Here is an 18,118-nt window from a genome sequence, read left to right as displayed (position 1 = left end):
CAGCATGTGTTGGTGTTGCCAGCCCTCTATTAATAAGTCAGTAGACCGTGTTCCATCACTTCTAACCCATACAGTGTGCCCCATGAGGGTATACTTAGTTCTGAACAAATTATGTCAGGCTCAGTATCATTGTTAGTCAAATGAGACCAAGTGTCATTGAGTGGGGTGATATAGTTTCAACAAATATAACCTAATCTGAGAGCTCGAGATGCTGGGCCCAATCTCTGAATTTCAGTTTCATTGGAGTTGCAATTGTAAACTCTGGTACAATTTCAATTATGATATTTCGGGCTGTTTGAACAAGAAACATTAAAATCTGTGTCCAGAACATCAGCCTGTATGGGGTCGTCTGGTAATCCAATCATTCCTTCCCAATCAATGCATCAGTTGGTAGGTTGCATATAATGCAGTCACCGCATTGTGGCCCTCCCCACACCCTTGGAATATGCATTTCCCATAGTGTATCAGTACCTGTATCCTCAGGAGGAAGATAAATTGTCTCAGTTGTGTCACTATTAGTCTCGAATTTCAATGATGGCTTAGTGATGTTACAGTTCCATATAGTTGTATTATTGTTGGCCCACTTTAAAACATTTTTTCCTTCCTCAGTTTGCCAAGTCAGATTTGTGTGGTTTTTCCACATAACCTCACATATTTTCGTCAAATCCATAGTGAATATTCCCCAAGTTACTGGTGAGTTGGCAGATGGAGGAAAAGGTAAACATGTGGTGATTTGACTAACATTATGCGTACATCCAAAAGCTTGGATTTACTGCAACATAAGATTTGAAGTGATACCTGAACTTCTGTCTATTGACAGTAAGAATAATAAACAGTATTTTACCTGCATTATGATAAGAATTTCAGTTTCCAAATTATCACAAAACCAAAGAGTATAAGTACCAACACCAAAACCACCACTAGTCCTTGCAGGCACTCTAGCTCTGTATATGACAGTGCTTCATTCCACATGCAGTTCATCCTGTTAAGACAAAAAGTGGACAAATGCTCGATCTTGTTGTTAACTGGCAATGTTAGGTTGAATTGCCACCTGGTATGGCATGAGCAGAAGGCTCACAAGCCTTCTCAAGATACAAATATCTCACTTCAGCATCATTGAAAGAGTGGGAGCTAAACTCCAGTGGTCTTTCTGGACCTTGTGGCCCCTTTTGCCAAAGGTTACAATGAGACCCGCCCCAGAAAAAGGGGAGTGGGGGTAACCCAGGTTTTTATCAATAATTCCCTTGGGGTGGATTAGAGTGAAAAGACACTTAATAATCAGTGTCTGAAAACATATATTGGTAAGGTTTATTTTAACAATTTTGTATCAACAGGTATGCTAGCATTTTGGGTGTTGTCATATAACAAGGTGGCATAGAGATAACCTTTGGGGGGGGAGAAAATGCATAGGGGAGAGAAAGACAGGATAAGAGTAAGGGAGAGTAAGGAAAAAGAAAAGCTGAGAGTGGACAAAACGTATATAGTCACCGCCCATGGGGTCCAGCGATGACACTTGGTAGTTGCCGCTTCCATGTTTGTCAGTTGAAGTGGTGGCCTTGATCTCCTGGGGGTGAAGGAGGGAAGCCCCCACACGCCAAGAAGTTATGAGTTATTATATCCATGGTTAGTGTCATGGGCCATGCCTCAAGCCTCCAAACTCTCCCTGGGCCTGCGCAAGAGTTTCTGTGTCTGGCCTGGTTCCCGCCTTTTTTGATTGGCAGAGGGGGGATGGGCTTTGATGGGCCATCAGAGGTCCTGCCTTTTCAGGGCTTGACACCTTCAATTGCCCATCAGAGGTATAATGCAACAGTCAAAAACCTGTGAACTCCGCTCTTTACTGGAGGGAGGGATGGGCCCAACTGCCCATCTGAGGTATAATGCAAAAGTCAAAAGCCTGCAAACTTGACTCTTCACTGGAGGGAGGGACAGGCCCAACTGTCCATCCGAGGTATAATGCAAAAGTCAAAAGCCTGCAAGAGTCTCCTAGAATGCATAAATCATTAACCATTTCAGTCTCTGACGGAGCTGTGCTCACTGAACCTCCATTCTACATGGATAGGGTCAGTCAGGTGTATAGGGCTAAGCTGTTGGAACAGCCTCAGTTCTCTTATTAACAATTTTAATGCATTTGGGTGCTGTTCCATCCATTTCCACAATTTTCCTTTTCTGAGCAGATTGTATAAGGGATGGGCAATAATAGAAAATCCAGAAATATGTTTACGCCAGTAGCCTAAAGTTCCCAGAACTTCCTATAACTTCTTTACACTAGATGGGTTCTGCCTGTACTCCATTTTTTCCAGGGTGTCCAAAGGAACAGAAGCAACTCCTTTAATCCACCAGACTCCTAAGAATTTAACTTCTTGTGCCAGTCCTTGGCATTTTGATTCCATAACTTCCAGTCTCAATTCAATTAGTGTTTCACGTATGTTTTTCATTGTGTCTCTTATACTTTCTTGATCATCTCCCCCATCAGTTTGTCATCAATATATTGATATAATGTAATGTCAGGTGGAATAGGAATCATAGAATCATAGAATCATAGAATCATAGAATCATAGAATCATAGAATCAGCTGGGTTGGAAGGGACCTCCAAGATCATCAAGTCCAACCCTTGATCCACTACCGCTGCGGACCACGGCACTAGAGTGCCACATGCAGTCTCTTTTTAAAAATCTCCAGGAATCTCTACTAAGACCTTAGCTAAGGCATTGTGAGAAATAATGAGAGAATGTTTATATCCTTGTGGAAGCCTATTAAAAGTGTATTGGATCCCACTCCATGTAAAGGCAAACTGTGTTTTATCCTGTTCAAGGAGGGGAATCACGAAAAACATGTCCTTGACATTTAGGGCAACCATCCAAGCATGAACAGCCCCCCCCCCCCCCATCAGTGTCACTGTCTCAGCAATGTTTGGAACTGCAGCAGTTAAAGGTGCAGTATTAACAGTTAACTGTCAATATACTGTGAAACGCCCATGCCAGGTCAGTTTCTTTACTGGCCACACCAGTGAATTATAAGGCAAATGAGTCCTTTCAATGATGCCTCTTTTTTCCAAAACCGTCACCACCTCATCAGTCCCTATAAGTGATGCTGTTGGCAGGGAGTACTGTTTTACATTAGTAATTTTAGAAAGCAACAATGGTATTGATGCCTCTAATAGACTGATAAAATTTTCAGAGCCTGAATCATCCCACATTCTTTCAGATTCTATTTGTATCCCCAGAAACCCAGTGTCTTCCACTGAGAAACTCCACAGAGTTCCATCTGGGAGTTTCCAGGTTTACCCATAAAGTAAATCAATTCCTAAAAGTTTTGTTTGGGTGGACCCCACAACACTTCAACCTTAGTAAATTGTTTTTCCCCCAGGAGCCAGATGGAAATTTTTGCTGTGGGACATTATTATACCATCAATTCCAGTAAATTTAAGTTTATGGTCACTGGGTATAATTCCCAAAATATTTGCTGTTTCCTTTGTAATTACCAACATTCAGGTCCCTGTGTCAATTAGAAATTCAACCATAATTTTTCAAGATCTGACTGGAATATCAATAGAAGGTTCAGGGTATTTTCCTTGGAGCCACTGTACTGCTAATATCCATCAAGCAGGCTCAGGAGCTTTAACAACAGTTATCTGACCCATCCCATCCAGCATCCATAATTCACTATTTCCTGAACAGATTTACTCCAGGTAGCTAAACACATCATCTGCCCCCGGCCCCCCAGATGCCCAGGAACCGTGGCATTTAGGACATGAACCTCCCGCATTCCATCCTGAAATTTTGCTACAAAAGTATTGAGGCTGTCCAGAAGACCCAGAATAAGAGGGATTAATCAGGCTGGATCAATAGGGGCTAACATGGGAGACCTTCTAAGCCTATCCCTCTCATACATAGCTTGTATACAAGCTGCTTTCTGCACAGAATCTGTGAGATCAGAGAATCCAGTAGTTTTAATAACCAGTAGATCTCCCCTACCCTGCCGTAGTGGGTTGACCCTTGCCAGATGCCAGGTACCCACTAAAACTACTCTCTCACTCTCCCTCTGCAACTGGACAGAGGAGAGAGAAAAAAAAACAGCTAAGGATTCATGACCTGAGATAAGAGCTGAGAGAGGTCACACTGATTACCTGCACTGGCAAAACAGACTCAAAGTGGGGATATTATTTAAATCTATTACTAACAGTATAAGAGCCAAAGAGTGAGAAATAAAAGAGTCTTAAAAACACCTTCCCCCGCCCCTCCTTCCTTCCATGTTCTCCCTCCTCCCCCCCAGTGGTGCAGGGGGATGGGGAACGGGGATTATGGTCAGCTGTTGTTTCCAGTCAGTTGTTTCTGCCGCTGCTCAGGGAGAGGAGTCCTTCCTCTGCTCCTGTGGGATCCCTCCCAAGGGAGACAGTCCTTGATGGACCTCTGCAGCGAGTCCATCCCTTGGGCAGCAGTTCTTCCCAAACTGCTGTCCCATGGGTCACTCCTCCATGGGGTGCAGTGCTTTATTAATGAGCTGTACTGATGTGGGTCCCCCACAGGGGACACAAGTCCTACCCGGGAAAAACCTGCTCTGGTGTGGGCTTCCCTCTCCATGGGCTGCAGGTCTCCAGCAGGACCCTGTTCCATCTTGGGCCTCCCATGGGGTCACAGCCTCCTTCATGCATCCACCTGCTCCAGCATGGGTTTCTCGATGGGCTGCAGATGGGTCTCTGCACCCCGATGGTCCTCCATGGGCTGCAGGGGGACAGCCTGCTCCACCATGGACTTCACCATGGGCTGCAGGGAAACCTCAGCTCCGGTGCCCGGAGCACCTCCTCTCTCCTTCTGCACTGACCTTGGTGTCTACATTGTTGTTCCCATGTTCTCACTCCACTCTTCCCCGGATGGAATTCTTTCTGCACAACAACCTTCTTTTCTTAAATATGTTATAACAGAGGCATTACTATTACTCCTAATTGGCTCAGCCTTGGCCAGCAGCACGAAGTCTGTCCTGGAGCTGGCTGGCATTGGCTCCATAGGACAGGGGAAGCTTCTAGCAGCTTCTAACAGAAACCACCCCTGTAGCCCCCCCTCCCCTCTACCAAAACCCAGCCACAGAAACCCACTACACCTGCACATCTATTTCTCCTGCCCAGTATACCACCCGTGCAGTTAAAGAATAATCATCATCTCCAGGAGTGGTGGTTAAAAACACTCCCAGACCCCAATAGCCTCCCATTTCTTTCTCACTCAATAAAATCCAACCCCCGTGGTCAGAGAGATTCACTGCACATATTCCATCTTGGAGAAGGTGTTTGGCTCATTAACAGTTATATTTTTTTCTTTCAGATATTTTCCCCATTTTTCTGCTGCAGCCAATTCAGTTTTCAAATTTCCAGTTTCTACCATAAGGGAGTATATGCAAATTTCCATTTTTTTCTCTAGTTCCTTTTTCAAAGACCAATAATGCTTTTAGCTCATTGTTTTCAGACTGAATCACTGAATATTCCACACTTGAAATTTTTTGGGAAGGCAAGGATTCTTTAGCCTTATCTTGTGCATAGGATAGACAAGCACCTAATACAGCACAGATAATTCCTTTCCCTTTTCCAGCTTTTAGTTTGTTCTTTTAGACATTGCTCAATACACATTTTTATCATAACTTTCCAAAACTTTTAGCCCAGTCTTTCCCAGTTTGTGAAGGTGCACACATATTTCTGTAGCAGTTTATCTATGGCAATCCTGCCAACTACACAGATTTTCTGTTGCATTTAAGGGTATAAAAATTTGGCAGAAAATACCCCCCCTTGCGCTTCAGCTGGTCCTCAGAGATCAGAGGGCCTGGATGCGGCTGGACTTAATTCCTGATTATAACCAATTTGGCACTACAAGTCTGGACAAGTTCAATAAGAAGAACTTTCACGAGCACAGATGCACAAATAGTGGGATTGACCAATCCAGTACTGTAAGTCTGGTCACTTCTGGGCTGTCTGACCCTTGCTAAGCAGGTCTAGGCAGTTTCTTTGAAGCCACTCCCTTAGCTTTTCTAATTTAGTTTTATTTATTTGAACTACCTTTCCTCCTATAACCAGTCTTACTTGCTTCTATTATTCACTAGATCTGCAAAACTCCTGGGGCAGTGTTTCTCATTGTAGGTGTCTCTGGTCAGTGTGCACTTGCCTTGTATAAAGTAGTCTAATACTGTTCTAAATTAGAGATACAGGTTGCAGGATTCCATTTAGAGTTTAAATATAAATACATGATGGAACTGGTTTTCTAAGGGTTTTATGAAGGAGATGGTAAAAAATTCAAAAGAAGCCCTTTCCTCTTTGTATTCCCACTCCCTATTCTGTGAGTGATTTTGCAAATATAGGTGACATCAGTATAGTTACCTGTTCCTACTAATAAAGACAAATGAGATAATAATCAATAGACTGTAGATAACAAATTTTGAAGCTGTTAAAAAGAAACTTGTTTCTGCAAGGCAACACTAGTTCATGAAATTCATCATCAGGTGGTGTTGCGTTAAGGGTATAGGAATTCAGCAGTAAATAAGTCCCCTTGCATGCCAGCTGGTCCTCAGAGATCAGAGGGGCTGGGTGCAACTGGGCTTAACTTCTGATTAGAACCAATTCAACACTATAAGTCTGGTTAAGTTCAAGAGAAACTTGCACAAGCACAGATGCACAAGTAATGCAATTTACCAATCCAGTGCTATAGGTCTAGTCACATTCAATAAGGACTTACACGATCCAGATTCACAGATAGCACAGTTTATTGAAGCAATGGGAAAGCAGGTTCAGGATTGCTAGTGATAAATGCACTAACTACAGAGTGTTAATAGGTGTCACTACTGAAAGTATAGGAACAGCGATCTAATAGTGAGATAGATAGATAGATAGATAGTTAGATAGATAGAAATGAATATTCCTGGGTCTACTCCAATGCAGTTCACAGAATCACAGAATCAATTAGGTTGGAAAAGACATCCAAGATCATCGAGTCCAACCTTTGACTGATCTCTACGTTGTCAACTAGACCATAGCACTAAGTGCCACGTCCAGTCATTTCTTAAACACCTCCAGGGATGGCGACTCCACCAGCACCCTGGGCAGCCCATTTCAATGCTTAACCACACTTTCCGTGAAGAAATTCCTCCTGATGTCCTACATGAACCTCCTCTGGCAACAGTCGTTCCTTGTTGTCCTATTGCTGGCTGCCTGGAAGAAGAGGTTGACCCCCACCTGGCTACAACTCCCTTTCAGGTAGTTGTAGAGAGTGAGAAGGTCACCCCTGAGTCTCCTTTTCTCCAGGCTAAACACACCCAGCTCCCTCAGCTGCTCCTCATAGGACTTACTGTCTAGACCCTTCACTAGCTTTCTTGCCCTCCTCTGGACACACTCCACCACCTCAATGTCTGTCTTGTAGTGACAGACCCAGAACTGGACACAGGATTTGAGGTGCAGCCTCACCAGTGCTGAGTACAGGGGAAAAAATCACTTCCCTATCCTGCTGGCCACACTATTTTTGATACAAGCCAGGATGCCATTGGCCTTCTTGGCCACCTGGGCACACTGCTGGCTCATGTTAGCCATCTGTTGACCAGCACCTCCAGGTCTTTTCCCACTGGGCTACTTTCTACCTACTCTTCCCTCAGCCTGTAGCACTGCATGGGTTATTGTGGCCGAAGTGTAGGACTCAGCACTCGGTCTTGTTGAACCTCATGCCATTGGTCTCAGTCCATCAATTCAGCCTGTCCAGATCCCTCTGCAGAGCCTTCCTACTGTCCAGCAGATCTACACTCCAACCCAACTTGGTGTCATTCGCGAATTTGCTAATGGTAGCCTTGATCCCCTGTTGGAGGCACAATTCCAGTTGGAGGCACAAAGCTCACCTAAAGGCATCCCTTCAGGAGAGGAGGAGAGACACAGTCCATCGACCAATCCCAAGCAGACAGATGTGTTTTCCCCCTCCAACACTTTCTTCCCCAAAGTTACCCTTTTATACTATAAATTTTTGACCCGTCCCAATGGGATGGAACAATTGAATGTTACAGGTGATGTTTGGTGACTTTGGTCATACATGTATTACATGTCTCATGCTCTTCCTCATTTTCATTCCAAGTGGTGTGAAAGATAATATGTAAATGGGGCTTAATGAGAGTCTCAGTTACCTTTGGTCAGAATTTATAGTTGACAAAAGAGGTGCAATAAACACTTTTGTCCTCCTCCATGTGCTGAGACATCAGTAAAGGCTCTTTGACCTTCATCAGAGGGTCTTTGCATGCATCCTTATCTTCTTAACAGACCAGATTTACAACAAGGCTTGTTTTTCACAGTGAAGGGGTAGTGAGGCTAATGGCTGGTACAGAGACACGGCTGCTCTTCTCTGCCTCACTGAAACAGCATTGGGCCATGAGACCTCCACTTCACTAGATATAACCTGTTCAACATAAATTATGTTCATTCAAAATGAAGCATTAGACTGGTTGTCTGTAGTTTATATAATAGAATTTTGTGATGGAAAGCCTAATATCAGAGCAGGCAAAGCTCTGTCAGAGAGTGTAGATATAATTACTTCACCTTCAAGCATACCAATCCTCTTAGTATGTAATTTTTATGATACCTTGGCTTGATGGAGAATAATGCTTTCCGCCAAGTTGGACATGTACACAACAAAATTGTATCCTCCCATCCTGAAAACCAGAGCATCTCATGCTTCTTTGACATTGCTTATGCAGGTTGAGCTGGTAGGTGGTGGGAGAGGTAGAAATATGCTCTCCATCTGTTACCTGTAACGGTCTTATACATGCTGACAATAAATATAAAAGGTTTTGTTAAAGTTTTAGTGACTCTTCTTCTTGGTTCATCAGTTCCATGTTAATGTAATTTTCTTGACAGCACCTATCTGAAGGTGGAATCTCTCTGCCTGCAGCATCAAATAATCAATATTTGAGATTAATCTAATTGATTAGTTTACCTCTGTTTTATCAGAATTATGGTTGCCACTCCCAAAAAGCTGAAGTGCAGCCTCCAGCCTCACTACTACCTCAGCTGCTGTACTTGCAATCTGAGGCAGACCTTGTTGTTTCAGTCCTGAACTGCTCTGCTCCCTCTAACAGTATCAAAATATGTAACACAGTTTCAATTGCAAATACATTTCAATCACTTTGAGTGTACAGTAGGCTAAGTGTAGAACTTAACTTGGTTCTTCCACCTCCAACTTGTGTTTATGTTGCTAATCTTTCCATTCCTTCCCCACACAAGTAGGATTCCTTCCACTGGTGCTTAACAAGTTCCCCGAAAATCTCTGTTAATTGGATGAATCTCTTCAACTTGAATCCTACCTTGTGTGAAAATTAGAAGCTGCTGCCATGTTTTTGCTAGGATTTCACTTTGAGTTTTGCTCTAGTTAAACACATTTCTTTATTAAGGTGAAACATGCATATGAATGTGCAAAAGTTGAAGGGAGACCAGAGTTAGTTACAATAGCAAACTACAGAAGGAAGAGCAGGATATCCCTGACGGCCTTTGATCTCTGCCAGAAGTAGCAGAGAAAGACATTGGGTTTAAGGGGGCGATGGTATCACTATATTCTAAAATAATGTTGGTTTCCTATCTTGTCATCTTCTAAGATGTTGGAGAAATATCAATAAAGGGAGTGGGACAGGCCTTTGCATATTCAGTTTTTTGTATTATCTGTTCTGAGTAATTGGGAGTGGCATATATGTATATCTTTTTTTTTTTAAAAAATGCTTTATCTATGATTCATTTATTTCACTGATAAGTAGCATTGTAGTTATAGAGATTTTTAGGACATATAAAGTATGTAAATATAGATTCTGCTTAATGAAGGCTGCCTTGCTTGCTCTGGTATGCGGTCTGCCAACAGCTAGGCATGTGGCCACTCTGTCAGTTCTATTTTGACATAGGTTTTTAAGCATACTTAAATAACTTCAGCTTTGCTCCTTGACTGGGTCACTCGAACCTTTCATTAGAACTTAACTGATGGTTCCTGCCTGCCACTGGGCATTGGTCAAGGATACTGGAAGGACACATTGGGCTCTGATCAGAGTTTCTGCTGAAGTTTATGGTAAATTGTGTTGACTTCAATAGAAGTCAGATTGGGTCAGTCAGTTAACCTTCTTTGTACTCTAGAGGGGAAAAAATGGTCCATGCAACCTTACTACAGCAGTAATTCATTAATAGTAATCCATCAAAAATTGTCAAAGTTTCTTGTTCTCTATGAAAATGAAAAACTTTTCTTAAGAAAAGGATAAAATTTGACTTTGTGCCCAGCCTAGGGATCACGATGGCTGCAAGTCTCTGCTTTGCAATTAAATGTTGGACACTGCCAGATGCCAGACTTTGAGAAGAAGCTGAATTTTGTTGGCAAATGGGATCTGCAAGTTAATTGTTGTTTTCTGCAAGCCTCTGACTGTGAAATGAAATTGGAAATCCTTTAGCCACATGGATAAAACAGGACCTGAATACAAATGTCAAGTTGCCATCAGGGCCCACTGTGAAACAAGTGTTCCCATTTGAACACTGCCATTACAGATCATTTAAATACAGGAATTACATTTAAATGAAAAGTCCCATTTGCCTTTTACTGCAATTTAAATGTCATCTTAGCAAAAACTAAGTGACAAATTAAATGAAAAAAAGTGCCCACGTTTTTAAAGCTGTAATGCAAACCAACCTTTTATTGCTTTTCATGTGCCACAAATGAATCGTTATACTTGTCAACCCTAAACCAAGCCATAATTGGAGCAGCTATTGTATTCAAAGTGGGGCTACTCTTGTGACAGCTTAATAAAGTTGAAACTCTTGAACTAAATCTGAGAGGCTTAACCTGACGAAAGGAGTCAAGTAGAAGAATCTAAGACAAATATCTACTTGGTGGAGCGAGAGAGCCCAACATCTTGTCAACTCATAGATTATAGGATCCGATATTTTTTTGTGAACTACCATTTTCAATATCTTCTTGCTTGCCTTTGAGGTGAAGAAACTTCACATAATTTGCATATTTCAAAACATTTCTAGTAGACCTCCTCCATTTTTATATTTAAGAACAGTTTAAGGGGGAAGAAGCTTGTTTTTTGGGTCAAGGATTAGTTTCTTATAGAACAAAAATATGATGGCTGTGTCATGGTATGGCGGGTTGACCTTGACTGGCTGCTGGGTGCCCACCAAGCTGCTCTGTCAGTCCCCTCCTCAGCAAGACAAGGGGGGGAAAAATAAGATGGAAAAGAACTCGTGGGTAAAGATAAAGAGTTTACTAAAGCAGAAGCTATGTGTGAAAGCAAAGGGAAACAAAAGATTGATTCTTGACTTCCCATCAGCAGGTGATGTCCAGCCACTTCCCAGGAAGCAGGGTCTCAGTACACGTAGCAGTTACTCCGGAAGACAAATGTCAGAATACCGAATGCCTTGCCCTTCCTCCTCCTCTTCTTAGCTTTTATATCTGAGCTGATGTCATATGATATGGAATATCCCTTTGGTCAATTTGGGTCAGCTGGCCCAGCTATGTCCTCTCCCAAGATCTTGCCCACCCCCAGCCTACTGGCCTTTGGGGGTGAAGGGATGTCAGAGGGACAGCACTGATGCTATGCCAGTGCTGCTCAGCAGTAGCCAAAACAGTGGTGTGTTATCAACACCTTTCAGGCTATAAATGCAAAGCACAGCACTGTGAGTGAGAGTTGCTATGGGGAAATGAACTCCATCTCAGCCAGACCCAATACATGGGGAAGAGGGTATATCCAGAGAGCTCTTGCAAGGCAGGGTAGTGGATAAAACTGGTAAACTTTTTCTTGATTGCTGATCCTAATCTCTGTTGGTTCTTGTATTTCATGAAGTTGAGGAGAACTTAAAAGATATTCTTTACTTCCAGCTGGGTACTCTCCACATTTTAATGTATAAGCTTCTGTCTATCTCAATTACATGATTGTATCTATAATTTTTAAGTGTAGGAACCTTTCATGATATTGCTATGAACCTCATTTGTGGGATAAAGCTTTTCTGGATGATGTCTTTACAATCCTTTCTGTTATGCGTACTAAATGGCTTGTTCTCAAAGATATTTCCTGAGCGGAATAATATATCTTTGCTTTAGTAGTTCTAATAGTAGTTTTTCACTAGTACTTTGCCCTACGGGGGGCTGCTTTTTAACTGTTGGAACAGCCTGATGTTCTACTTTGAGTTCACATTTGCTAATATTTTTACATTTTCCAAGTTAGTGATATATTTTTGTGTTAAATTTTATAACTAAAATATCATTTTACAAGGTCATTCATGCAGAGAAATAGCACAATATATTTCCTGAAGGATCATGCCTAAATTTTTATTAGTAACACTTTGCTCCTCATCTAAAACTTAATTCTGAATGTTGAGTTTAGGCAAGGAATCATTAGATCAATTAAGAGAGATCTAATTACTATTTGACCAAGTTAGATTCTTTTAACCTTAACTAAATGAAACTGTTCCCCATCTACAAGACAGACATTGAGGTGGTGGAGTGTGTCCAGAGGAGGGCAAGAAAGCTAGTGAAGGGTCTAGACAGTAAGTCCTATGAGGAGTAGCTGAGGGAGCTGGGTGTGTTTAGCCTGGAGAAAAGGAGACTCAGGGGTGACCTTCTCACTCTCTACAACTACCTGAAAGGAGGTTGTAGCCAGGTGGGGGTCAGCCTCTTCTTCCAGGCAGCCAGCAATAGGACAACAAGGAACGACTGTTGCCAGAGGAGGTTCATGTAGGACATCAGGAGGAATTTCTTCATGGAAAGTGTGGTTAAGCATTGGAACGGACTGCCCAGGGTGCTGGTGGAGTCGCCATCCTTGGAGGTGTTTAAGAAATGACTGGACGTGGCACTTAGTGCTATGGTCTAGTTGACAACGTAGAGATCAGTCAAAGGTTGGACTCGATGATCTTGGACATCTTTTCCTGCCTAAATGATTCTGTGATTCTTGTTGAGAAGAGACCAAAACTTAAGTCCTTTCCATATCTTCACTACTCCTTAAAATCAACTGTTTAATTGGAACATTCTCCAGTGGGACTTCTGATTATGCTTTTTTCTATTGGAGATCTCTCCATGCCTGGAGGAGTGAGGTGGATTTGCCAGTCATTCTGAAGGCATTTGTCCTTCTTTTTATAGAAGCAATAAATATCATACACTGCCTTCTTTGATGTTTCCAAGTGGCTGTCCTAGTGAAAGTGCGTATGTGTTTAGAAACCAGATGTAAACCACTTTAAAATCCTTTGCTGACACTTCTATTTTAAAGAGTCATAGTTTCTGTCTCCTATTATTGTTACTCTTCTGGCACTTCCAATGCTGGAAAATTATGCTTTTGGAATAGATTTGGTTAGGCTCAAATGGGGCACAGTGGCAAGTGTGCAGCATGTGCTGCAGCCAATTTGCCTGTTGCACAAAGAGAATGATCTTGTTTACCTGGCTCCACTTTCTTTGAAATAATTAAATTTTACTAACCTTGTAGTTTTTGGTTTTTTAGTTTTTTTAAGAGAGAGACATGCATTAATGTGCATTCCTACCCAAACCATTCTATGACTCTATAGTTCTATGATTAATGGAAAGAGCAAAGACATGTCAAACATGCATCAGTTTCTTGCATGTTTTAATTTTGCAAATGAATGGATTGATCTTGAGTATATTAAACAAAACTCTAAGGCAAAGGCCAAGTGTCAACCACTGATTACACAGGTATTGTAAATGAGGAAATGCTGACCCAAACCAGGGCTGTTACAGCAGTCCTGACAAGATAGCATAATATATTTAGGTAAAGCATATTTCTTGAGAAAACTGCAATCAGTCTGAGTTGTACGCTGGATCTTCAGTCATGCTCAGCGTCCTAATCCCCGTTAAAACTGTTTCCACCACCCCCCTCCCATTTACTGTGATAAGAGTAAAATATGAAAACTGAGCAATGCTTAATCTCTTGGGAGAGTCTGTATACATTCCTTGCACTTTCTTTGAATACATGCATACACAAGATGTGGTATTACACCAACTTTTACAGTGACTAAATTCTTCTTAATGTTTTTCAATTTGCGTGTTTAAATCCTGACCACTGTAAAGGCATGCTGTTCCTTTCTCCCTCATGAATTCAGAGGTATGGACACCTACTGAGAAATACAAAAGTACTGATGTTCCCTCTGTATGTACAAGGCATGCATTCATTGTGTAAAACAGTAATGTAACCTATTTCTTTGTGGTGTGAGATCCACTAAAGATGAATGACAATCATGCATTTTCAAAGAGCGCTATTTGAACCAAAGGTCGTCTTTGGCAAAGCTGGTTTTTTCAGGGTCAAAAGGATTAGTGTTTTTTTAACCAAAATAGGCAATTCTTCACTGCAGTATGACAGTTCTAATATTAATTCCCTTGTGAAATTAATATCAAATTGCAGTCACAGCATGATTTGTCTTCCAGTTATCTTCTGGGGGCAAAATTTTGTATATAGGTTTGTGATATTTAGCATTGTGCTGTGAGGAGCTTCATATTGGAAAGACATGGGTCACAGTCAATGGATCCAAATCAGAACCTTACTTTTGGTTTAGTTCGGGGGGAGGGAGGAGGGAAGAGGATGTGTCAGCCTTTTGAGATCTGGTATGAAAAGATATCTGGTGCCTGGAGAAAGAGAGATGAAAAAGTGAGCTGTGTTAGAAAAACAGAATATGTAAACACATTCTCTGTTTTGGGTTTTTTTTCCTTTTTTTTTTTCCATTTAATGAGGCATTTGTTCATATTGTGGGTGACATTGGTGACATCATTAAGTCTAGTCAAACATGTAAACTTACTTGAGAATGCTGGGAATGTATTTTGGAAACTGTTTTTGAGTATAGGCTGTTGCCAACAGCAGTTTCCAGGTTGAAGTCACTAGAAATGGATTTAGATACATTCCCCACAAATTAATTACAAATAACTGCCGTTCATTTTTCCATAAGCCTTATCTGTATTATGGGGTAAGTGTGATCAGTAGTTTCTCCATACAGGAACCATTAGGTAGGAAATAGAGAATCCTTTGCTTAAGGCCAGTGTAAGCTTTCAGGTTGGTGGTGACATTTAAGGGGCAGCTCATGAGGGCAAAACAGACTCAAAGTGGGGATAGTACTATAATTTATTACTAACAGGATAAGAGCCAAAGAGTGAGAAATAAAAGAGTCTTAAAAACACCTTCCCCCACCCCTCCTTCCTTCCATGTTCTCCCTCCTCCCCGCCAGCGGTGCAGGGGGATGGGAAGTGGGGGTTATGGTCAGTTGTTGTTTCTTCCACCGCTCAGAGAGAGGAGTCCTTTCCCTGCTGCCGTGGGGACCCAGCCACGGGAGACAGTCCTTGATGGACCTCTGCAGCATGAGTCCATCCCTCGGGCAGCAGTTCTTCCCAAACTGCTGTCCCCTGGGTCACTCCTCCATGGGGTGCAGTCCTTCATGAATGAGCTGTACTGATGTGGGTCCCCCTCAGGGGACACAAGTCCTACCTGGGAAAAACCTCCTCCAGTGTGGGCTTCCCTCTCCACGGGCTGCAGGTCTCCAGTAGGACCCTGCTCTATCTTGGGCCTCCCATGGGGTCACAGCCTCCTTCATGCATCCACCTGCTCCAGCATGGGTTTCTCGATGGGCTGCAGATGGGTCTCTGCACCCCGATAGTCCTCCATGGGCTGCAGGGGGACAGCCTGCTCCACCATGGTCTCCACCACGGGCTGCAGGGGCCTCAAATCCAGCGCCTGGAGCACATCCTCCCCCTCCTTCTGCACTGACCTTGGTGTCTACATTGTTGTTCCCATGTTCTCACTCCGCTCTTCCCTGGATGGAATTCTTTCTGCACAACAACCTTCTGTTCTTAAATATGTTATAACAGAGGTGTTACTATTACTCCTGATTGGTTTGGCCTTGGCCAGCGGCAGGAAGTCCATCTTGGAGCTGGCTGGCACTGGCTCCACGGGACAGGGGAAGCTTCTAGCAGCTTCTAACGGAAGCCACCCCTGTAGCCCCCCCTCCCCTCTACCAAAACCCAGCCACAGAAACCCACTACATAATGCCATCCAGAGGGACCTGGACAAGCTTAAGAAGTGTGCCCATGTGAACCTCATGCGGTTCAACAAGGCTAAGTGCAAGGTTCTGCACCTGGGTCTGGGCAACCCCTGGTATCAATATAGGCTGAGGGATAAAGGGATTGAGAGCAGGACTTGGGGGTGCTGGTGGACATGAGCCAGCAATGTGCATTTGTAGTCTAGAAAACCAACCATACCCTGGGCTGCATCAAAAGCAGTGTGGGCAGCAGGTCAAGGGAGATGATTCTGCCCCTCTACTCCACTCTGGTGAGACCCCACCTGGAGTACTGCGTCCAGCTCTGGGGTCCTCAGCATAGGGAGGACCTAGACCTGTTAGAGCGGGTCTAGAGGAGGGTCATGAAGATGATTAGAGAGCTGGAATACCTCTCCTATGAAGACAGGCTGAGAGAGTTGGGGCTGTTCAGCATGGAGAAGTCTCCAGGGAGACCTTATAGCAGCCTTCCAGTACCTAAAGGGGGCTTATAAGAAGGACAAACTTTTTAGTAGGGCCTGTAACAATAGGACAAGTGATAATGGTTTTAAACTGAAAGAGGGTAGATATAAGGAAGAAGTTTTTTACAATGAGGGTGATGAAACACTGGCGCAGGTTGCCCAGAGAGGTGGTAGATGCCCCATCCTTGGAAACATTCAAACTCAGGTTGGATAGGGCTCTGAGCAACCTGATCTAGTTGAAGATGTCCCTGCTCATTGCAGGAGGGTTGGACTAGGTGATCTTTAAAGGTCCCTTCCAACCCAAACTAGTCTATGATTCTATTCTATAATTTGACTCTGTTTGGGGAGTGAAGTGCGTTGAACAGCGTGTCTAAAACGAAGCAATATGATTTGATTTTAAAAGAAGTTTATAAAAACAATATTGGCTTTATTCACTCCCATGGCACTTAAAAAAAACAAAACCCAACCAAAAAACCACAAAAACAACCCTCACCCCCCAAAAAAAAATTCAAACAAAAGAACAACAAAACAACATGTTCTACTGTATGTCACTACTGTGCATTAGTGTAGTGGATCTCTGGTGTTCTGCACTGTACCATATCTTATTTTGTTGTGGTTTTTAGATTTCTTTGATATTACTTCCTCATTCCACGTCGTCCTGAATAGGACTTGCAGCCTTAAGGATCAAGGTCTGTTTCCACTGGCTCCTGTGCTGTGGCATACCAACATACTGAGTTACTTTAGGAATTAATGTAATGTGATGACCTGTGCTCTGGGTATCCATTTTGTATTCTTAGTTCACAAAAGAATGATTGAATATGAGCATTCTAGTTTCTTGGAAGAACCAGCTGCATTTTATTCTTTTTTTTTCAGCCTGTCATAAAGATTGCATAGTTTAAGCATATTCTTTTATTCTTGGGGCCATCCTGTGCAGGGCTAGGAGTTGAACTTTGGTGATCCTAGTGGGTCCCTTCCAACTCGGAATATTCTGTGATTCTGTGAAATCTCTTGTAGTGTACAAGGCACGTTCTTAATGAGCAAATGAACAGTACTTTCAGATGTCTTCATGCTTGTGTCAAAGTTCACCCTGATGAAGAGACAGCTGATTTAGAGAAAAATCTTTCCATTTGAAAATTGTTGCTAAAGACCCTGATGTTATTTATGCCTGCCCTGCTCTATAGTATCAGGGAGCTTCTAAAGTGATGGTACATAAGAAATGTCAGTGCAAATTAGCTTTCACTTCAAGCTCCATAAACAAAAAATGTAAGACAAATTTTCTAGTGTAGCCAAATTACTGAAGTAGGAGCAGCAAAAATATCTTATTCCTATTAAACTGCACAAAACCAGTGTTTACTGAATCTCCTCTTCTGCTGGATTTTGAGTGTGGAAGTATATGTTTACAAAATGCATGTCTTACTAATGCACTTATTTGGTTCCTGTAATGTGAAGCTGGAAGATACATAGTTTTTGTACAAAAATTAGAAGAAAAACTTGGGTAATTTCCTGCTGTAACTTTATGTGAATTTTTGTTTGCCTTTGTCTGATGGGCTATACATTGTGAACTATGTCTTTCCTAATACAAAAGAGCCATTTAATGCCTTTTAATTGAGAAGGTTGACTTGATACAGTCTTTAA

At 42.4% G+C, this 18,118-nt stretch overlaps 1 protein-coding gene and 1 long non-coding RNA gene across 3 annotated transcripts in view; one reads left to right on the top strand and one right to left on the bottom strand.

Moving 5' to 3' along the window:
- The window catches only part of LOC116780009, an 893,112-nt gene that overhangs the window by 319,903 nt on the left and 555,091 nt on the right, over positions 1-18,118 (bottom strand). The window lies entirely within an intron of this gene.
- LOC116779989 (zinc finger SWIM domain-containing protein 6-like) overlaps positions 1-18,118 on the top strand; it is a 198,158-nt gene that overhangs the window by 118,659 nt on the left and 61,381 nt on the right. The gene's annotated exons all lie outside the window — the stretch shown is intronic.

Source organism: Chiroxiphia lanceolata, chromosome W (assembly GCF_009829145.1).
Source record: "Chiroxiphia lanceolata isolate bChiLan1 chromosome W, bChiLan1.pri, whole genome shotgun sequence".
NCBI classification, from domain to species: domain Eukaryota; kingdom Metazoa; phylum Chordata; class Aves; order Passeriformes; family Pipridae; genus Chiroxiphia; species Chiroxiphia lanceolata.
The sequence above is the reverse complement of the archived record's forward strand: the minus strand, read 5'-3'. Positions and strand labels throughout refer to the sequence as shown.